This window comes from Pseudophryne corroboree, unplaced genomic scaffold (assembly GCF_028390025.1).
Source record: "Pseudophryne corroboree isolate aPseCor3 unplaced genomic scaffold, aPseCor3.hap2 scaffold_620, whole genome shotgun sequence".
In the NCBI taxonomy this organism is placed as follows: Eukaryota; Metazoa; Chordata; class Amphibia; order Anura; family Myobatrachidae; genus Pseudophryne; species Pseudophryne corroboree.
The window spans coordinates 1-24,521 of NW_026970216.1; the positions used below are offsets into that span (position 1 = coordinate 1).

Below are 24,521 nucleotides of genomic sequence, written 5' to 3' on the forward strand. Positions count from 1 at the left end.
ATCCGCACTCTCCCGCCCGTTTGGGAGCTTTGGTATAATCCCCATGGTCCTGACGGAGTCCCCAGCATCCACTTAGGACGTCAGAGAAAATAAGAATTTACTTACCAATAATTCTATTTCTCGTAGTCCGTAGTGGATGCTGGGCGCCCGTCCCAAGTGCGGATGGTCTGCAATACTTGTACATAGTTATGGTTACAAAAATCGGGTTATTATTGTTGGAAGCCATCTTTTCAGAGGCTCCTCTGTTATCATGCTGTTAACTGGGTACAGATCACAAGTTGTACAGTGTGGCTGGTATGAGTCTTACCCGGGATTCAAAATCCTTCCTTATTGTGTACGCTCGTCCGGGCACAGTATCCTAACTGAGGCTTGGAGGAGGGTCATAGGGGGAGGAGCCAGTGCACACCACCTAGTGGTCAAACTTTTAATTTTGTGCCCTGTCTCCTGCGGAGCCGCTATCCCCATGGTCCTGACGGAGTCCCCAGCATCCACTACGGACTACGAGAAATAGAATTATCGGTAAGTAAATTCTTATTTTTATTATTACTATAAAGGAGAGCAGAATGGGGTGTCCTGTTATTATACACGGAGAGCAGCCAGTGGTGTCCTGTTATTATTATTATACAGATGGAGCGGCCTGTAGTGTCCTGTTGTTATTATTATACAGGGGGAGCATCCTGTAATGTCATTTTATTATTACTGTAAAGGAGAGCAGAATGGGGTGTCCTGTTGTTGTTATTAGTGCTGTACAGGGGGGGGGGGGGGGGGGGGGTGGCATTTTTTTTTTTGTACGGTTATTATTATACAGGGACAGCAGCTTGTGGAGTCCTGGTATTATTATTATTACTATTGTTAATTTTATTATGTAATTGTTGGGATTGAAAATATTGCTAAAATTCTAGATTATATTAAAGCAGAGACCATAATATCCCTGGCATGTGTAACAGATGATAATTGGAGCAGTATGAAGCAAATGTATATCATACTCCTGGGAATGTCACTGTGACATCGCTTATCTCTATAGTAATAATACAGGGACATGACTAGGAAGGTGAAGGGATCTGGGAGTGTCACAGTGACATCACTTATATCCATTGTAATAATACAGGGACATGACTGGGGAGGTGAGGGGATCTGGGAGTGTCACAGTGACATCACTAATATCTACAGTAATAATACAGGGACATGACTGGGGAGGTGAGTGGATCTGTGGGTGTCACAGTGACGTCACTTATATCTATAGTAATAATACAGGGACATGACTGGAGAGGTGAGGGATCTCGGAGCATTTACATTGATATTGATGTCTTCTCCATTTTGCAGGTTAACAAAGTAGTGAAGAAGACATCCGGTGAGTGTGAGACACCCAGCAGCCATCGCATTGTGTGTAGGACTGAGCAGGACCCAGAGCCCCATCACGGTGCCTCCACCTCAGTCACTGATACATGAGGTACAATAACCAGAAGATCCTGGAACTCTCCAACAAGATCATTCAGCTGCTGACTGGAGAGGTGACTGCTGGGAATGGGGCATTAAACAGTAATACCAGGGGACGTGTCTGGGTGATGACTGGAGAGGTGACTGCTGGGATTGAGACATTATACAGTAACACCAGGGGACGTGTCTGGGTGATGACTGGAGAGGTGACTGCTGGGAATGGGACATTATACAGTAACACCAGGGGACGTGTCTGGGTGATGACTGGAGAGGTGACTGCTGGGAATGGGACATTATACAGTAACACCAGGGGGCGTGTCTGGGTGATGACTGGAGAGGTGACTGCTCGGAATGGGACATTATACAGTAATACCAGGGGACGTGTCTGGGTGATGACTGGAGAGGTGAATGCTGGGAATGGGTAATTATACAGTAACACCAGGGAATGTGTCTGGGTGATTGGAGAGGTGACTGCTGGGAATGGGTCATTATACAGTAACACCAGGGAATGTGTCTGGGTGATGACTGGAAAGGTGACTGCCGGGAATGGGACATTATACAGGTGCACCAGGGGACGTGTCTGGGTGATGACTGGAGAGGTGGCTGCTGGGAATGGGACATTATACAGTAACACCAGGGAACGTGTCTGGGTGATGACTGGAGAGGTGACTGCTGGAAATGGGACATTATACAGTAACACCAGGGGACGTGTCTGGGTGATGACTGGAGAGGTGACTGCTCGGAATGGGACATTATACAGTAATGCCAGGGGACGTGTCTGGGTGACGACTGGAGAGGTGACTGCTGGGAATGTTACATTATACAGTAACACCAGGGGACGTGTCTGGGTGATGACTGGAGAGGTGACTGCTGGGAATGGGACATTATACAGTAACACCAGGGGACGTGTCTGGGTGATGACTGGAGAGGTGACTGCTCGGAATGGGACATTATACAGTAACACCAGGGGGACGTGTCTAGGTGATGACTGGAGAGGTGACTGCTGGGAATGGGGCATTATACAGTAACACCAGGGGACGTGTCTGGGTGATGACTAGAGAGGTGAATGCTGGGAATGGGTCATTATACAGTAACACCAGGGAATGTGTCTGGGTGATGACTGGAGAGGTGACTGCTGGGAATGGGTCATTATACAGTAACACCAGGGAATGTGTCTGGGTGATGACTGGAAAGGTGACTGCCGGGAATGGGACATTATACAGGTGCACCAGGGGACGTGTCTGGGTGATGACTGGAGAGGTGACTGCCGGGAATGGGACATTATACAGGTGCACCAGGGGACGTGTCTGGGTGATGACTGGAGAGGTGACTGCTGGGAATGGGTCATTATACAGTAACACCAGGGAATGTGTCTGGGTGATGATTGGAAAGGTGACTGCCAGGAATGGGTCATTATACAGTAACACCAGGGAATGTGTCTGGGTGATGACTGGAGAGGAGACTGCTGGGAATGGGGCTTTATACAGTAACACCAGGGGACGTGTCTGGGTGATGACTGGAGAGGTGACTGCTGGGAATAGGGCATTATACAGTAACACCAGGGGATGTGTCTGGGTGATGACTGGAGAGGTGACTGCTGGGAATAGGGCATTATACAGTAACACCAGGGGGATGTGTCTGGGTGATGACTGGAGAGGAGACTGCTGGGAATGGGACATTATACAGTAACACCAGGGGATGTGTCTGGTGATGACTGGAGAGGTGACTGCTGGGAATGGGGCATTATACAGTAACACCAGGGGATGTGTCTGGGTGATGACTGGAGAGGTGACTGCTGGGAATGGGACATTATACAGTAACACAAGGGGATGTGTCTGGGTGATGACTGGAGAGGAGACTGCTGGGAATGGGACATTATACAGTAACACCAGGGGATGTGTCTGGGTGATGACTGTATCATTGTGTGTGTCAGGTTCCTATAAGGTGTCAGGATGTCACTGTCTATGTCTCCATGCAGGAGGGGGAGTATATAGAGGAACACAGGGGTCTGTACAAGGACGTGATGATGGAGAATCACCGGCCCCTCACATCACTGGGTAAGAGGAGACTGTCATGTATTGTACAGGGGGTGAGCAGGTATGGGGCCCCCTATATACACACATCATCTGATAATCACATATATACACTGTACTCAGTCACTGTGTGTCTCCTACAGATGGGCCCAGTAACAGAGATACCCCAGAGAGATGTCCCCGTCCTCTGTATTCCCAGGACTGTACAGAGGAGAATCACAGGATCCCACAGGAGGATCAGGTAGGTGGGATTTAGGGTCTCCCCAATATACTAAAGTGACTGTAACTATATGATCTGTAGAGAAGCTGTGTGTTTTATACACTGATATTACACTATCAGAAATCAGACATTATTAATGTATATTGTTTTGTTGGCTATTTAGGATGACTGTCTGACTGATATAAAGGCAGAAGATACAGAGGGAGAAGAAGAGACGTATGTGACTGATATAAAGGCAGAAGATATAGAGGGAGAAGAAGAGACATATGTGACTGATATAAAGGCAGAAGATATAGAGGGAGAAGAAGAGACGTATGTGAGGGGTGATCAGCAATGTAAGGAGGAGGAAATCCCTACAGATATCAGCACAGGTGAGTAATAAACGCTTATTACAGAAGTCACATATTCTCATTGCTCAGTCATTACAGCAATCTCTTATCCTACACCCTCCTCTGTCATAGTAACATAGTATCTGATGTTGAAAAAAGACAATTGTCCATCGAGTTCAACCTATTTGTGGTGTCCTATGCATGATGATTTGACTAAAATTTCTGACTGATGCTGCTGTCAGCCGTTGCATTTTATCCCTTTTTATAGTAACTATAATGTATGACTATGCACCATACCCCTGGATATCCTTATCCAGTAGGAATTTATCTAACCCATTCTTAAAGGTGTTGACAGATTCCGCCATTACAACTCCCTCGGGCAGGGAATTCCAAACACGTATTGTCCTTACCGTGAAAAAGCCTTTACGCCGTATTGTGCGGAATCTCCTCTCCTCTAACCTGAGTGAGTGTCCACGAGTCCTCTGTGTTGATCTAACCAAAAACAGGTCCCGTGCAAGCTCTGTGTATTGTCCCCTTATATATTTGTAGATGTTGATCATATCCCCTCTTAGTCTCCGCTTTTCCAATGTAAACATGCCTTTCCTTGTATTCCATCGTCTCCATGCCCTTAATTAGTTTGGTCGCCAGTCAGTACAGACTAATGATGGAAATGTATCTGCCCAGTGGTGCAGTCTAGGACCATCAGCCCTGTTCTCAGTTGGGTGTTTATAACACAAGGGGTGATATTCAATTGTAATATCACGCCCGATCTCCCGTCTAAAGTGACAGGAGTTTGCGGGGGCAATATTCAATTGTCCCCCATGTTTGGGCATATCGCGCCCATAGCAGTCTGGATTAGCTTTGTAAATCTACTTAACCCAACTAACGTCATGGGCGCGATCACGAAAAGTTTTGCGAATTTCAGCTCGCCTCCCCCGGGGGTGGTGATCTGAAATGCTAATATTGCGTCTGTCGGCAGCAACATTTGTATCGGGTGTTTTCTGTTAAAGGCGTTTTCTTCTTTAGGGTCCATAGTGATCCACAGTTCTTACATCAGGGTGTAGGTGGTAGGAGACGACCGGGCATCACACAGTTAAGCTTTTATTTCCCAGGATGCTCCGGACCTCCTCCCCATGTACCCCGCCCCTGGCCAGTGGGCAGTTTTAGTGATGGTGCTGGTAGAAGCCGGAGCACCGGTCACACAGCGGAGAGGAATGAATGAGCAGCGCTGGGAGTCTCTCTGAGCACCACCGCTGCTGCTGCTCCAACAATCCCCCCGCTGGTGCCGCAACGTCAGTGAGGCTAAGAGACTGATGATTCCGGCGTGGTTACTTCCTGATCGCCGCGCTAGTGCAGCATCCAGGGCCCCGGACTGCACCCGGAGGACAGGTAAGGCATTCTCCGGCACGTGGGACCCACAATACATGTAGTCCATGCTTCCGCAGGCTCTGATGTGATCCCTGGCTGCTGCTACGGGTTACACTAGACCACCAGGGCATGCATATAATACATATATATAGGATAATCGAGGCCAGGGTGCCTGGTGGGTGATGTCAGCCAGGGGAGGTAGGTCCTCTCCCAGAGCCAGATTCCACAGCTGGGATTCCCTCTCGGCTGCCCCTCCCCCACAAGCTTCTCTTATAAGAGTCTCTGAGTGACATTCCAATGGGAATGAGTGTGATGCCAGGCTCTGGGAATGCTGGGTTCTGTCTCCAGAAGTGGCCAGGTTATACGTGCACTAGTCCTACCTACCACTGTGGTGTGAGGAGATGACGTCAGTGCCCATTGTAATTGTTATGTACTTGTATTGTGTGTGACTGGTGCTAGCTCTGCTGTGTGACTGCATTGTATCTATCCCTCAGTGATCGCGCTGAGCCCCAAAAAAAAGTGGGTCCCAGGGACCCCTCACTTTTAAAAATTGGGGTCCTACCGGTCCTTTTCTGGGTCCCATCGGAATTAAGGTTTTTATTCATCTTAATCTTGTTTGGACACTACAAAAGTGTTGGGCTGTGTAACATGCAGGACACCCTGCACCAGAGCTGTGTAACTAGACATTTTGGTGCCCTTTGACAGAAGGTGAATTGGAGCTCCACCTCCCAGACTCAAAACTACAGGCGGTGCGCGCCGAAGGCGCGCTGCAAAAATTTAGGGGCATGGCTTCATGGGGAAGGGGCGTGGCCACATAATAGTGGCAATCCATATTACACCACACAGTAGTGTCGCTTATACACATTGCACCAGGTAGAACCTCCTATGCACACTGTGCCAGGTAGAGCACATTATACACATTGCACCAGGTACAGCGCATTATACACATTGCACCAGGTAGAGCATGTTATACACAATGCGCCAGGTAGAGCGCATTATACACATTGCAGCAGGTAGAGCACGTTACACACATTGCACCAGGTAGAGCACGTTATACACATTGCAGCAGGTAGAGCACGTTATACACATTGCACCAGGTAGAGCACGTTATACACATTGCACCAGGTAGAGCACGTTATACACATTGCAGCAGGTAGAGCACGTTATACACATTGCAGCAGGTAGAGCACGTTATACACATTGCTCCAGGTAGAACACATTATACACATTGCAGCAGGTAGAGCACGTTATACACATTGCAGCAGGTAGAGCAGGTTATACACATTGCAGCAGGTAGAGCACGTTATACACATTGCAGCAGGTAGAGCACGTTATACACATTGCAGCAGGTAGAGCACGTTATACACATTGCAGCAGGTAGAGCACGTTATACACATTGCAGCAGGTAGAGCAGGTTATACACATTGCAGCAGGTAGAGCAGGTTATACACATTGCACCAGGTAGAGCACGTTATACATATTGCACCAGGTAGAGCACGTTATACACATTGCAGCAGGTAGAGCACGTTATACACATTGCAGCAGGTAGAGCACGTTATACACATTGCACCAGGTAGAGCACGTTATACACATTGCACCGGGTAGAGCACGTTATACACATTGCAGCATGTAGAGCACGTTATACACATTGCACCAGGTAGAGCACGTTATACACATTGCACCAGGTAGAGAATGTTATACACATTGCACCAGGTAGAGCACGTTATACACATTGCACCAGGTAGAGCACGTTATACACATTGCACCAGGTAGAGCACGTTATACACATTGCAGCAGGCAGAGCAGGTTATACACATTGCAGCAGGTAGAGCACGTTACACACATTGCAGCAGGTAGAGCACGTTATACACATTGCAGCAGGTAGAGCACGTTACACACATTGCAGCAGGTAGAGCACGTTATACACATTGCAGCAGGTAGAGCACGTTACACACATTGCAGCAGGTAGAGCACGTTATACACATTGCAGCAGGTAGAGCACGTTACACACATTGCAGCAGGTAGAGCACGTTACACACATTGCAGCAGGTAGAGCACGTTACACACATTGCAGCAGGTAGAGCACGTTATACACATTGCAGCAGGTAGAGCACGTTATACACATTGCAGCAGGTAGAGCACGTTATACACATTGCAGCAGGTAGAGCACGTTATACACATTGCACCAGGTAGAACACGTTATACACATTGCAGCAGGTTATACACATTGCAGCAGGTAGAGCAGGTTATACACATTGCAGCAGGTAGAGCACGTTATACACATTGCTCCAGGTAGAGCACGTTATACACAGTGCTCCAGGTAGAGTGCATTATACACATTGCAGCAGGTAGAAAACGTTATACACATTGCGCCAGGCAGAGCGCGGTATACACATTGCACCAGGTAGAGCACGTTATACACATTGCGCCAGGCAGAGCATGTTATACACATTGCTCCAGGTAGAGTGCGTTATACACATTGCTCCAGGTAGAGCACGTTATACACATTGCTCCAGGTAGAGTGCATTATACACATTGCAGCAGGTAGAAAACGTTATACACATTGCGCCAGGCAGAGCGCGGTATACACATTGCACCAGGTAGAGCACGTTATACACATTGCGCCAGGCAGAGCATGTTATACACATTGCTCCAGGTAGAGCACGTTATACACATTGCAGCAGGTAGAGCACGTTATACACATTGCAGCAGGTAGAGCACGTTATACACATTGCTCCAGGTAGAGCACGTTATACACATTGCTCCAGGCAGAGCACGTTATACACATTGCAGCAGGTAGAGCACGTTACACACACTGCACCAGGCAGAGCACGTTATTCACATTGCACCAGGTAGAGCACGTTATTCACATTGCGCCAGGTAGAGCACGTTATACATATTGCACCAGGTAGAGCACGTTATACACATTACACCAGGTAGAGCACGTTATACACATTGCAGCAGGTAGAGCACGTTATACACATTGCAGCAGGTAGAGCACGTTATACACATTGCAGCAGGTAGAACGCGTTATACACATTGCAGCAGGTAGAGGACGTTATACACATTGCAGCAGGTAGAGCACGTTATACACATTGCAGCAGGTAGAGCACGTTATACACATTGCAGCAGGTAGAGCACGTTATTCACATTGCGCCAGGTAGAGCACGTTATACATATTGCACCAGGTAGAGCACGTTATACACATTACACCAGGTAGAGCACGTTATACACATTGCAGCAGGTAGAGCACGTTATACACATTGCAGCAGGTAGAGCACGTTATACACATTGCGCCAGGTAGAGCACGTTATACACATTGCACCAGGTAGAGCACGTTATACACATTGCAGCAGGTAGAGCACGTTATTCACATTGCGCCAGGTAGAGCACGTTATACATATTGCACCAGGTAGAGCACGTTATACACATTACACCAGGTAGAGCACGTTATACACATTGCAGCAGGTAGAGCACGTTATACACATTGCAGCAGGTAGAGCACGTTATACACATTGCGCCAGGTAGAGCACGTTATACACATTGCAGCAGGTAGAGCACGTTATACACATTGCAGCAGGTAGAGCACGTTATACACATTGCAGCAGGTACAGCACGTTATACACATTGCAGCAGGTAGAGCACGTTATACACATTGCACCAGGTAGAGCACGTTATACACATTGCACCAGGTAGAGCACGTTATACATATTGCACCAGGTAGAGCACGTTATACACATTACACCAGGTAGAGCACGTTATACACATTGCAGCAGGTAGAGCACGTTATGCACATTGCAGCAGGTAGAGCACGTTATACACATTGCGCCAGGTAGAGCACGTTATACACATTGCAGCAGGTAGAGCACGTTATACACATTGCAGCAGGTAGAGCACGTTATACATATTGCAGCAGGTAGAGCACGTTATACACATTGCAGCAGGTAGAGAATGTTATACACCTTGCACCAGGTAGAGCACGTTATACACATTGCAGCAGGTAGAGCACGTTATACACATTGCACCAGGTAGAGAATGTTATACACCTTGCACCAGGTAGAGCACGTTATACACATTGCAGCAGGTAGAGCACGTTATACACATTGCAGCAGGTACAGCACGTTATACACATTGCAGCAGGTAGAGCACGTTATACACATTGCAGCAGGTAGAGCACGATATACACATTGCACCAGGTAGAGCACGTTATACACATTGCAGCAGGTAGAGTGCATTATACACATTGCAGCAGGTAAAGCACGTTATACACATTGCACCAGGTACAGCACATTATACACATTGCAGCAGGTAGAGCACGTTATACACATTGCAGCAGGTAGAGCACGTTACACACATTGCAGCAGGTAGAGCACGTTATACACATTGCAGCAGGTAGAGCACGTTACACACATTGCAGCAGGTAGAGCACGTTATACACATTGCAGCAGGTAGAGCACGTTATACACATTGCAGCAGGTAGAACACGTTATACACATTGCAGCAGGTAGAGCACGTTATACACATTGCAGCAGGTAGAGCACGTTATACACATTGCTCCAGGTAGAGCACGTTATACACAGTGCTCCAGGTAGAGTGCATTATACACATTGCAGCAGGTAGAAAACGTTATACACATTGCGCCAGGCAGAGCGCGGTATACACATTGCACCAGGTAGAGCACGTTATACACATTGCGCCAGGCAGAGCATGTTATACACATTGCTCCAGGTAGAGTGCGTTATACACATTGCTCCAGGTAGAGCACGTTATACACATTGCAGCAGGTAGAGCACGTTATACACATTGCTCCAGGTAGAGCACGTTATACACATTGCTCCAGGCAGAGCACGTTATACACATTGCAGCAGGTAGAGCACGTTACACACACTGCACCAGGCAGAGCACGTTATTCACATTGCACCAGGTAGAGCACGTTATTCACATTGCGCCAGGTAGAGCACGTTATACATATTGCACCAGGTAGAGCACGTTATACACATTACACCAGGTAGAGCACGTTATACACATTGCAGCAGGTAGAGCACGTTATACACATTGCAGCAGGTAGAGCACGTTATACACATTGCAGCAGGTAGAACGCGTTATACACATTGCAGCAGGTAGAGGACGTTATACACATTGCAGCAGGTAGAGCACGTTATACACATTGCAGCAGGTAGAGCACGTTATACACATTGCAGCAGGTAGAGCACGTTATTCACATTGCGCCAGGTAGAGCACGTTATTCACATTGCGCCAGGTAGAGCACGTTATACATATTGCACCAGGTAGAGCACGTTATACACATTACACCAGGTAGAGCACGTTATACACATTGCAGCAGGTAGAGCACGTTATACACATTGCAGCAGGTAGAGCACGTTATACACATTGCGCCAGGTAGAGCACGTTATACACATTGCAGCAGGTAGAGCACGTTATACACATTGCAGCAGGTAGAGCACGTTATACACATTGCAGCAGGTAGAGCACGTTATACACATTGCAGCAGGTAGAGCACGTTATACACATTGCAGCAGGTAGAGCACGTTATACACATTGCAGCAGGTAGAGCACGTTATACACATTGCAGCAGGTAGAGCACGTTATACACATTGCAGCAGGTAGAGCACGTTATACACATTGCAGCAGGTAGAAAACGTTATACACATTGCACCAGGTAGAGCACGTTATACACATTGCGCCAGGCAGAGCATGTTATACACATTGCTCCAGGTAGAGTGCGTTATACACATTGCTCCAGGTAGAGTGCGTTATACACATTGCGCCAGGCAGAGCGCGGTATACACATTGCACCAGGTAGAGCACGTTATACACATTGCGCCAGGCAGAGCATGTTATACACATTGCTCCAGGTAGAGTGCATTATACACATTGCAGCAGGTAGAAAACGTTATACACATTGCGCCAGGCAGAGCGCGGTATACACATTGCACCAGGTAGAGCACGTTATACACATTGCGCCAGGCAGAGCATGTTATACACATTGCTCCAGGTAGAGCACGTTATACACATTGCAGCAGGTAGAGCACGTTATACACATTGCAGCAGGTAGAGCACGTTATACACATTGCAGCAGGTAGAGCACGTTATACACATTGCTCCAGGTAGAGCACGTTATACACATTGCTCCAGGCAGAGCACGTTATACACATTGCACCAGGTAGAGCACGTTATTCACATTGCGCCAGGTAGAGCACGTTATACATATTGCACCAGGTAGAGCACGTTATACACATTACACCAGGTAGAGCACGTTATACACATTGCAGCAGGTAGAGCACGTTATACACATTGCAGCAGGTAGAGCACGTTATACACATTGCAGCAGGTAGAGCACGTTATACACATTGCAGCAGGTAGAGCACGATATACACATTGCACCAGGTAGAGCACGTTATACACATTGCAGCAGGTAGAGCACGTTATACACATTGCAGCAGGTAGAGCACGTTATACATATTGCAGCAGGTAGAGCACGTTATACACATTGCAGCAGGTAGAGCACGTTATACACATTGCAGCAGGTAGAGCACGTTACACACATTGCAGCAGGTACAGAGCGTTATACACATTGCAGCAGGTAGAGCGCGTTATACACATTGCAGCAGGTAGAGCACGTTATACACATTGCAGCAGGTACAGCACGTTATACACATTGCAGCAGGTACAGCACGTTATACACATTGCAGCAGGTAGAGCACGTTATACACATTGCAGCAGGTAGAGCACATTATACACATTGCAGCAGGTACAGCACATTATACACATTGCACCAGGTAGAGCACGTTATACACATTGCAGCAGGTAGAGCACATTATACACATTGCAGCAGGTAGAGCACATTATACACATTGCACCAGGTAGAGCACGTTATACACATTGCAGCAGGTAGAGCACGTTATACACATTGCAGCAGGTAGAGCACGTTATACACATTGCTCCAGGTAGAGTGCATTATACACATTGCAGCAGGTAGAGCACGTTATACACATTGCAGCAGGTAGAGCACGTTATACACATTACGCCAGGTAGAGCACGTTATACACATTGCAGCAGGTAGAGCACGTTATACACATTGCAGCAGGTAGAGCGCGTTATACACATTGCAGCAGGTAGAGCGCGTTATACACATTGCAGCAGGTAGAGCACGTTATACACATTGCAGCAGGTAGAGCGCGTTATACACATTGCAGCAGGTAGAGCACGTTATACACATTGCAGCAGGTAGAGCACGTTATACACATTGTGCCAGGTAGAGCACGTTATACACATTGCAGCAGGTAGAGCACGTTATACACATTGCAGCAGGTAGAGCACGTTATACACATTGCAGCAGGTAGAGCACGTTATACACATTGCAGCAGGTAGAGCACGTTATACACATTGCAGCAGGTAGAGCATGTTATACACATTGCAGCAGGTAGAGCACGTTATACACATTGCACCAGGTAGAGCACGTTATACACATTGCAGCAGGTAGAGCACGTTATACACATTGCAGCAGGTAGAGCACGTTACACACATTGCAGCTGGTAGAGCGCGTTATACACATTGCAGCAGGTAGAGCACGTTATACACATTGCAGCAGGTATAGCACGTTATACACATTGTGCCAGGTAGAGCACGTTATACACATTGCAGCAGGTAGAGCACGTTATACACATTGCGCCAGGTAGAGCACGTTATACACATTGCAGCAGGTAGAGCACGTTATACACATTGCAGCAGGTAGAGCACGTTATACACATTGCAGCAGGTAGAGCACGTTATACACATTGCAGCAGGTAGAGCACGTTATACACATTGCAGCAGGTAGAGCACGTTATACACATTGCAGCAGGTAGAACACGTTACACACATTGCACCGGGTAGAGCACGTTATACACATTGCAGCAGGTAGAACACGTTATACACATTGCAGCAGGTAGAGCACGTTATACACATTGCAGTAGGTAGAGCACGTTATACACATTGCAGCAGGTAGAGCACGTTATACACATTGCAGCAGGTAGAGCACGTTATACACATTGCAGCAGGTAGAGCACGTTATACACATTGCAGCAGGTAGAGCACGTTATACACATTGCAGCAGGTAGAGCACGTTATACACATTGCACCAGGTAGAGCACGTTATACACATTGCAGCAGGTAGAGCACGTTATACACATTGCAGCAGGTAGAGCACGTTATACACATTGCAGCAGGTAGAGCACGTTATACACATTGCAGCAGGTAGAGCACGTTATACACATTGCAGCAGGTAGAGCACGTTATACACATTGCAGCAGGTAGAGCGCGTTATACACATTGCAGCAGGTAGAGCACGTTATACACATTGCAGCAGGTAGAGCACGTTATACACATTGCAGCAGGTAGAGTATGTTATACACATTGCAGCAGGTAGAGCACGTTATACACATTGCAGCAGGTAGAGCACGTTATACACATTGCACCAGGTAGAGCACGTTATACACATTGCAGCAGGTAGAGCACGTTATACACATTGCAGCAGGTAGAGCGCGTTATACACATTGCAGCAGGTAGAGCTCGTTATACACATTGCAGCAGGTAGAGCACGTTATACACATTGCAGCAGGTAGAGCACGTTATACACATTGCAGCAGGTAGAGCACGTTATACACATTGCAGCAGGTAGAGCACGTTATACACATTGCAGCAGGTAGAGCAGGTTATACACATTGCAGCAGGTAGAGCACGTTATACACGTTGCAGCAGGTAGAGAATGTTATACACATTGCAGCAGGTAGAGCACGTTATACACATTGCAGCAGGTAGAGCACGTTATACACATTGCTCCAGGTAGAGCACGTTATACACATTGCACCAGGTAGAACACGTTATACACATTGCAGCAGGTAGAGCACGTTATACACATTGCAGCAGGTAGAGTGCGTTATACACATTGCGCCAGGTAGAGCGCATTATACACATTGCAGCCACCACCTCAGATCCCCCCAGACACAGTGATCGCGGGTGTCAGCGGGGGAAGGGGGTGCCCACTGTCATCGCAGGTGTCCGTAGAGGGGGTGCCATGTGTTACACTGCATGGAGCTAAAAATTGTCCCTCTTGAACAGACTTCTGTGGCTCTGTTGTGGAACTACATGTCACACAACACCCTGAGGCGTGTAATTCTAGAATATCTAGAAAACCACAGAGCAGTGATAGAACAGAGATCACTGAGGTTGGAGTTGGTATCTTTACATTGTACATCTCACTAGGGGTGTACTACATAGTGGCTGCACTACTGTAATCGTAGGTGTGCGCAGACGCTGACATACGGGTGCCGCTCCGCCAGGTAACTGACTACGTCCTCCACCCCTTCCACTGGGACATAAGACTGCTCACCTGGGCCGCCCAGGACAGGGGAGGTGAGAGTAAACTATAATGCCGCGGAGGGGGAGAAGTCCGGAGCTGCACCTGTATGTCGGCGTCTGCGCACGCTTATGACTGTAATGTTTCTGGATGCCAGATGGCAATTAAAGTGTGAGCTTTGGGGGTGATATTGGATCTGACGCATCCAGACACCTCACCCACAGGAAAACTATCCACACAGACTCCCCACCCCCTGACATAGCGCTGAGCATCCAGACAGGGACGGATCAAGCCCTCAGCGGGCCCATGGCATCAAAGACAGGAGAGCCCCCCCGCCGACTATCAGTCCCCCCCCCCTCCCAGTCCCCCCGCTGCATATCTCCCGCAATGACAGGCAATGGGAGCCGTGCTGCAGAAGGGGGAGAAGATTAGACACCAGGCTGCCGAGGCATCCAGGGGGTAGGAGTTCGGCTGTGCATGCGGCTTCCTCCCCCTCCTCTCGGGCAGCACGGCCGGGGACTGAGTCCAGCGTCTGCCGCCAGCAGCATCTCTCCTGGCAGCAGCGAAGGCTGGAGATTGCTTGACCGTGCTGCCCGAGAGGAGGGGGGAGGAAGCCGCATGCACATCCGCACTCCTACCCCGGCAGCGCGGATCCCTCCTGCCCCGGAGTTGCAGAGCTCTGGCGCCCCCCCCTTCAAGCCACCGGAACGCCGACCCCCCCCACCTTCCACCCGCAGGAAAACTATGTACACAGCCCCCCCCCCCGGAGCACTGAGCATCTGGACTCCTCCCAGTCAGTGACACGGACCACACAGACTCCTGCCGCTGAGTAAGCTCCCTGCTGCCGGGGGGCTTGGTCCCCGCCACCGCCACACAAAGTTCTGCCGGCGCTCCATTAACAGTCAGCGCACACACTCACCCCTGCTGCCACGCCAGGACATAACCAGAGAGCATCCGATTGGCTGTAGCAGAGCGCGTCCTCAGGGACCCGCCCACTTTTAAAATGTGAGTCCCTGATCATCAAAACAGGGTAAAATACACGCTATAGCGCGTTTTTGCGAACACTGATATTCCCTTAAATGTGAGTGCAGGTGTTCCGGGCTGTGTGACTGCATTGTATCTATCCCTTACATGTGAGTGCGGGTGTTCCGGGCTGTGTGACTGCATTGTATCTATCCCTTACATGTGTGTACAGGTGTTCCGGGCTGTGTGACTGCATTGTATCTATCCCTTACATGTGAGTACAGGTGTTCCGGGCTGTGTGACTGCATTGTATCTATCCCTTACATGTGACTGCAGGTGTTCCGGGCTGTGTGACTGCATTGTATCTATCCCTTACATGTGAGTGCAGGTGTTCCGGGCTGTGTGACTGCATTGTATCTATCCCTTACATGTGAGTGCAGGTGTTCCGGGCTGTGTGACTGCATTGTATCTATCCCTTACATGTGAGTGCAGGTGTTCCGGGCTGTGTGACTGCATTGTATCTGTCCCTTACATGTGAGTACAGGTGTTCCGGGCTGTGTGACTGCATTGTATCTATCCCTTACATGTGAGTACAGGTGTCTCGGGCTGTGTGACTGCATTGTATCTGTCCCTTACATGTGAGTACAGGTGTTCCGGGCTGTGTGACTGCAATGTATCTGTTTCTTACATGTGAGTGCAGGTGTTCCGGGCTGTGTGACTGCATTGTATCTATCCCTTATATGTGAGTACAGGTGTTCTGGGCTGTGTGACTGCATTGTATCTATCCCTTATATGTGAGTGCAGGTGTTCCGGGCTGTGTGACTGCATTGTATCTATCCCTTACATGTGAGTGCAGGTGTTCCGGGCTGTGTGACTGCATTGTATCTGTCCCTTACATGTGAGTACAGGTGTTCCGGGCTGTGTGACTGCATTGTATCTGTCCCTTACATGTGAGTACGGGTGTTCCGGGCTGTGTGACTGCATTGTATCTGTCTCTTACATGTGAGTACAGGTGTTCTGGGCTGTGTGACTGCATTGTCTCTATCCCTTACATGTGAGTACAGGTGTTCCGGGCTGTGTGACTGCATTGTATCTGTCCCTTACATGTGAGTACAGGTGTTCCGGGCTGTGTGACTGCATTGTATCTGTCCCTTACATGTGAGTACAGGTGTTCCGGGCTGTGTGACTGTATTGTATCTATCCCTTACATGTGAGTACAGGTGTTCCGGGCTGTGTGACTGCATTGTATCTGTCCCTTACATGTGAGTACAGTGTTCCGGGCTGTGGAACTGCATTGTATCTGTCCCTTACATGTGAGTACAGGTGTTCCGGGCTGTGTGACTGCATTGTATCTGTCCCTCACATGTGACTGCAGGTGTTCCGGGCTGTGTGACTGCATTGTATCTATCCCTTACATGTGAGTGCAGGTGTTCCGGGCTGTGTGACTGTATTGTATCTGTCCCTTACATGTGAGTACAGGTGTTCCGGGCTGTGTGACTGCATTGTATCTATCCCTTACATGTGAGTGCAGGTGTTCCGGGCTGTGTGACTGCATTGTATCTGTCCCTTACATGTGAGTACGGGTGTTCCGGGTTGTGGTACTGCATTGTAGCTATCCCTTACATGTGAGTGCAGGTGTTCCGGGCTGTGTGACTGCATTGTATCTATCCCTTACATGTGAGTGCAGGTGTTCCGGGCTGTGTGACTGCATTGTATCTATCCCTTACATGTGAGTGCAGGTGTTCCGGGCTGTGTGACTGCATTGTATCTATCCCTTACATGTGAGTACAGTGTTCCGGGCTGTGTGACTGCATTGTATCTTTCCCTTACATGTGAGTACAGGTGTGTGACTGCATTGTATCTATCCCTTACATGTGAGTGCAGGTGTTCCGGGCTGTGTGACTGCATTGTATCTGTCCCTTACATGTGAGTGCAGGTGTTCCGGGCTGTGTGACTGCATTGTATCTGTCCCTTACATGTGAGTGCAGGTGTTCCGGGCTGTGTGACTGCATTGTATTTATCCCTTACATGTGAGTGCGGGTGTTCCGGGCTGTGTGACTGCAGGTGTTCCGGGCTGTGTGACTGCATTGTATCTGTCCCTTACATGTGAGTGCGGGTGTTCCGGGCTGTGTGACTGCATTGTATCTATCCCTTACATGTGAGTACGGGTGTTCCGGGTTGTGGTACTGCATTGTAGCTATCCCTTACATGTTAGTACGGGTGTTCCGGGCTGTGTGACTGCATTGTATCTATCCCTTACATGTGAGTACGGGTGTTCCGGGTTGTGGTACTGCATTGTAGCTATCCCTTACATGTGAGTACGGGTGTTCCGGGCTGTGTGACTGCATTGTATCTATCCCTTACATGTGAGTACAGGTGTTCCGGGCTGTATGACTGCATTGTATCTGTCCCTTACATGTGACTGCAGGTGTTCCGGGCTGTGTGACTGCATTGTATCTATCCCTTACATGTGAGTGCAGGTGTTCCGGGCTGTGTGACTGCATTGTATCTGTCCCTTACATGTGAGTGCAGGTGTTCCGGGCTGTGTGACTGCATTGTATCTGTCCCTTACATGTGAGTGCAGGTGTTCCGGGCTGTGTGACTGCATTGTATTTATCCCTTACATGTGAGTGCGGGTGTTCCGGGCTGTGTGACTGCATTGTATCTGTCCCTTACATGTGAGTGCGGGTGTTCCGGGCTGTGTGACTGCATTGTATCTATCCCTTACATGTGAGTACGGGTGTTCCGGGCTGTGTGACTGCATTGTATCTATCCCTTACATGTGACTGCAGGTGTTCCAGGCTGTGTGACTGCATTGTATCTATCCCTTACATGTGACTGCAGGTGTTCCAGGCTGTGTGACTGCATGGTATCTATCCCTTACATGTGACTGCAGGTGTTCCGGGCTGTGTGACTGCATTGTATCTATCCCTTACATGTGAGTGCAGGTGTTCCGGGCTGTGTGACTGCATGGTATCTATCCCTTACATGTGAGTGCAGGTGTTCCGGGCTGTGTGACTGCATTGTATCTATCCCTTACATGTGAGTGCAGGTGTTCCGGGCTGTGTGACTGCATTGTATCTATCCCTTACATGTGAGTGCAGGTGTTCCGGGCTGTGTGACTGCATTGCATCTGTCCCTTACATGTGAGTACAGGTGTTCCGGGCTGTGTGACTGCATTGTATCTATCCCTTACATGTGAGTACGGGTGTTCCGGGTTGTGGTACTGCATTGTAGCTATCCCTTACATGTGAGTACGGGTGTTCCGGGCTGTGTGACTGCATTGTATCTATCCCTTACATGTGAGTGCGGGTGTTCCGGGCTGTGTGACTGCATTGTATCTATCCCTTACATGTGAGTGCGGGTGTTCCAGGCTGTGTGACTGCATTGTATCTATCCCTTACATGTGAGTGCGGGTGTTCCGGGCTGTGTGACTGCATTGTATCTATCCCTTACATGTGAGTGCAGGTGTTCCGGGCTGTGTGACTGCATTGCATCTATCCCTTACATGTGAGTGCAGGTGTTCCGGGCTGTGTGACTGCATTGTATCTATCCCTTACATGTGAGTACAGGTGTTCCGGGCTGTGTGACTGCATTGTATCTGTCCCTTACATGTGAGTGCAGGTGTTCCGGGCTGTGTGACTGCATTGTATCTATCCCTTACATGTGAGTACAGGTGTTCCGGGCTGTGTGACTGCATTGTATCTATCCCTTACATGTGAGTGCAGGTGTTCCGGGCTGTGTGACTGCATTGTATCTATCCCTTACATGTGAGTGCAGGTGTTCCGGGCTGTGTGACTGCATTGTATCTATCCCTTACATGTGAGTGCAGGTGTTCCGGGCTGTGTGACTGCATTGTATCTGTCCCTTACATGTGAGTGCAGGTGTTCCGGGCCGTGTGACTGCATTGTATCTATCCCTTACATGTGAGTGCAGGTGTTCTGGGCTGTGTGACTACATTGTATCTATCCCTTACATGTGAGTGCAGGTGTTCCGGGCCGTGTGACTGCATTGTATCTATCCCTTACATGTGAGTGCAGGTGTTCTGGGCTGTGTGACTACATTGTATCTATCCCTTACATGTGAGTGCAGGTGTTCCGGGCTGTGTGACTGCATTGTATCTATCCCTTACATGTGAGTGCAGGTGTTCTGGGCTGTGTGACTACATTGTATCTATCCCTTACATGTGAGAGCAGGTGTTCCGGGCTGTGTGACTGCATTGTATCTATCCCTTACATGTGAGTGCAGGTGTTCCGGGCTGTGTGACTGCATTGTATCTATCCCTTACATGTGAGTGCAGGTGTTCCGGGCCGTGTGACTGCATTGTATCTGTCCCTTACATGTGAGTGCAGGTGTTCCGGGCTGTGTGACTGCATTGTAGCTATTCCTTACATGTGAGTGCAGGTGTTCCGGGCCGTGTGACTGCATTGTATCTGTCCCTTACATGTGAGTGCGGGTGTTCTGGGCTGTGTGACTGCATTGTATCTGTCCCTTACATGTGAGTACGGGTGTTCTGGGCTGTGTGACTACATTGTATCTATCCCTTACATGTGAGTGCAGGTGTTCTGGGCTGTGTGACTGCATTGTATCTATCCCTTACATGTGAGTGCAGGTGTTCCGGGCTGTGGTTCCTCACAATGACTGTGTGATTTGTGGAGGCCGTCACATCTGCAGTTGCTAGAGCTGGACATTGTGTGTGCTTAGCTTCTGGTCTTCCAAAGTGTAACAAATAGGATATAGCACCTGTGCTGGTTCCATGTAAGGCCTGTGCGGCAGCATTATCTCCACAGGACCTTGTGCAGGAACATTTGTGATAAATGCTATGTGCCAAACCTACAACGGCTGCTCCAAACAGGCCCTGTGCAGGAACCACCCTGGGTGGCTTCTTTTGCACAGGTGGAGCGATTGGTGCCTCCTGCTTTGCTGCCTAATGTGGGGTTTCTGCAGCAATTGCCCCATGCATTGCATTCCCCGGGGTATTCTCCATGGATGAACTTATTGACCTACTCAGACCACACGTCGGCCACCTCTCAGCAGTTGTTGCAGCAGACCGTCCTCAGATGAGTATGGCACATAAGCGCTCTCTGTTATCCTTACAGTCTAGACAGTGGTCAGACTCTGGAGTCCTCAGAGGAAGAGTTGGACACCTCTCTCTCTGTTTTCCTTACAGTCTACACAGTGGAAAAAGGTTAATTTGGTGCCGCACAGGACTAAATTCAATCTTTTTTTATACGGGCTCTTTAACAAATTTGTCCCTTGTGACCAACAGTGCATTTACATAAGAGATGCCTGTAAATGGTATTCAAGGATTTATTATTGTTGGTGGTGCACCCAGAGTCTGATCTCAGACTAAAATTAGCAGTTCACCTGCCACAAAGATACCAGGATACATCCATCACAATTGGCATCAGACAATGAACCTATATTTCTTATCTATTCAGAAAAATTGTTGTCATATCAAATGCCATTGTGACCTACATTAGAAATCTTTTTCTAATATGTAGAAAATAATCATTTATATTTTCATCTAAGGTGTCACTGTCACCTCAAACTGTTACACCAATTAAGAGTGCTTCATTCTTATCTGTAATTTTTTCACTCTCGGATTCCGACGATAAAAGGAGAGAGAGGTCCAGATTCATTCTCTTTGTGTCCTCCTCTCCTAGGATGATTATATATATATATATATATATGTGTGTCTGTCCATGTGTTACTCTCTTATCCTAAATCTAATTAAAAGTTAAGTTTTATTTAAGCGTGCCCCAACACAGAGTCTTTCTTTTTTCTTCAAACATTACAGTCTACACAGTGGTCAGACTCTGGAGTCCTCAGAGGAAGAGTTGGACACCTCTCTCTCTCTCTGTTATCCTTACAGTCTACACAGTGGTCAGACTCTGGAGTCCTCAGAGGAAGAGTTGGACACCTCTCTCTCTCTCTCTCTCTGTTACCCTTACAGTCTACACAGTGGTCAGACTCTGGAGTCCTCAGAGGAAGAGTTGGACACCTCTCTCTCTCTCTCTCTCTCTCTCTCTCTCTCTCTCTCTCTCTCTCTCTCTCTCTGTTATCCTTACAGTCTACACAGTGGCCAGACTCTGGAGTCCTCAGAGGAAGAGTTGGACACCTCTCTCTTTCTCTTTCTCTCTCTCTCTCTCTCTGTTATCCTTACAGTCTACACAGTGGTTAGACTCTGGAGTCCTCAGAGGAAGAGTTGGACACCTCTCTCTCTCTGGCTCTTTGTCGGGTGAGGAGGATCATCTTTAAGCGTCAGAAGGTGGTTAAGGCTGAGTTCCCTCACTGAGTATCATGCTGAACTCCTTCAGGAAGCTTGGAATGCTCCTAGTAAGAAGGTCCTGGTGCCTAAGAGCATCTCGTTACCCTTTTACAAGGAGAGTGTGCTAAATGGGAAATTCCCCCTCGTGTGGATGTTCACGTGGCACGCCTGGTGCACTCCTCCACATTAATTGTGCTGATGCACTAGAGGACAGTCTGAAGTTAGATGGTTCCATAGACCAGCTGTCTCTTATTGCTAACCTCAAGAAATCAGCCCGATATATAGAAGAGGCATCCTGGGATACGAGTCTGTTGGCTTCCAGGGCCTCGACTACTTCAGTGGTAGCTCGCTGTGTACTCTGGCTACACTCCTGGATGGCGGATTCAGAGTCTAAAAGGGCGTTGGAAGTTCTGCCTTTCGCTGGAAACATTCTGTTTGGTGCAGAATTGGATAATATTGTGTCTACACTGTCAGCTTCTAAATCTGCTTTTTTGCCGTCAGCATCTAACCCGAAGGCTGGGATGTCTTTCTTTTGGAATTTTCGGTTTCAAGGCAAAGTGAAAGGGCAGGCTTTTCCATGGTAGGTTGTCTCCAGCAAGGCAGCTAAGTCGCAGACTAAGTAAACCTGGATGGCCAGATTCCCCGAACCCCAAGCAGAGGGATAAGCCCTCCACCTGACGAGGCGGGCCTACTCCTGTGGGACCCCAGGGTGGCAGGCATACTTCTGCGATTCGCAGTCTCATAGCTCCAGTCAACTATAGACGCCTGGGTGCGAGAAGTGGCCTCACGGGTATCCCCTCTCATTTGTGAGACCGCCACCCCAGCAGTTTTTTTGCACGACTCCTCCATTGGATCAAGGCGCAGCCATGGCGCTCCAAGGAGCTGTTAATTTTTTACTGAACGTAGGGGTTATTATCCCTGTTTCTCAAGAACAACAGAGGAAGGGTTTTCACTACCCCCATTTCCTGATTCAGTAACCCAATGGGACCTATCGGCCTATCCTCAATCTGAAATCTCTTAACAAGTTTTTACGGGTGCCCAGATTCTGTATTTAAACAATACGGTCTATTGCTCTGATGTCAGAGCCAGGGGACTTTATGGTATCCCTGGATACTCAGGATGCCTACCTACATGTTCCTATAGAACCTACTCATCAGAGATTCCTCCGCTTTGCTGTTCTGCCACAGTATTACCAGTTTCAGGCACTACCCTTTGGGCTGGCTACGGCTCCATGGGTATTTACCAAGCTGATGGCGGTGATTGGTGCTCAGCTGCGTCGTCAAGGGATCAGTGTGCTCCCATATTTGGACGACTTGTTGCTCCTGGCACTGCTATCTTCAAATAACCATTGCCTTTCTACAGACCCACGGGTGGCTGATCAATTGGCAAAAGCCCTTCCTTGTCCCTTCACAACAGATGTTGCATCTAGGGGCTCTCCTGGATTTGTGGGAACAGAGGCTCTTCCTGCCAGTGGACAAAGTTACCAAACTGCAGTCAATGGTCCACAACTTACTGCACAATCTCCGGGTGTCCATACATTCCGCAATGCAGGTTCTGGGGTCCTTGGTCTCCACCTTCGATATGGTGGAGTATGCTCAGTTTCACTCCAGGCCCCTACAACATATGATCCTTTCCAGGTGGAACAGGCAGTATCGTTGGATCAGGGCTGAGAAGATGGTACTATCTCTGGAGGTACATCTGTCTCTCACCTGGTGGCTAGAGATGTCACACTTGGACAAAGGATGTCCTTTTATGGATTCTGGATTGGGTGGTCCTCACGTCTTTCTGGGTCGGTGGTCTCCAGACGAAAGTTGCTTGCCAATCAATGTCCTAGAACTTCGGGCAGTCTACAGAGCTTTCGTTCAGGCTCAGGATCTCCTCCAAGGCAGGCCTGTTCAGATTTAGTCCGACAATGCCACTGCAGTTGCCTATCTAAACCACCAAGGGGGCACTCACAGCCATCTGGCTATGGCAGTGGTGGAGCGCATGCTCCAGTGGGCCGAAACTCGCCTTCCGGCCATCTCGGCTGTGTTTCTGCCAGGAATCCTCAACTGGGGAGCAGACTTCCTCAGTCGGCAGGATGTCCACAGCGGCGAATGGTCTCTGCACCCTGAAGTGTTCCAGAACCTGGTAAACAGATGGGGTCTGCCGGATGTAGACCTGATGGACTCGCGTCACAATCACAAGGTCCAAATCTATAGATCCAGGACCAAAGATCCGCAGGCAGCTTTCGTGGACATTTTAGCAGTACGGTGGACCTTCCTTCAGAGATACCTGTTTTCTCCAGTATCGCTGTTACCCAGATTTCTTCGCAAGTTTAAACAGGAAGGAGGCCCCATTATACTGATTACTCTGTATGGCCCAGGCACCATTGGTTCGCCGATCTCCAAAATCTGTCCATAGACATGCCATTCCTACTGCCACAGCGAGCAGACTTGTTGTCTCGGGGTCCCTGTCTGCATTGGAACCTGGCTCCACTGTCTTTGACGGCTTTGCTCTCGAGTCATCAGTTTTTAGAGCGAATGGGTTCTCGGATGCAGTG

At 48.6% G+C, this 24,521-nt stretch overlaps 1 protein-coding gene across 1 annotated transcript in view; it reads left to right on the plus strand.

Annotated features, from left to right (window-relative positions):
• The first annotated feature begins 3,860 nt into the window (after window positions 1-3,860).
• Window positions 3,861-24,521, plus strand: part of LOC135035893 (gastrula zinc finger protein XlCGF26.1-like) — a 46,472-nt gene continuing 25,811 nt past the window's right edge. Inside the window, exon 1 of the mRNA XM_063954389.1 lies at window positions 3,861-4,061. The gene's annotated coding sequence lies outside the window, so the exon portion shown is untranslated. The remainder of the gene's footprint in view (window positions 4,062-24,521) is intronic.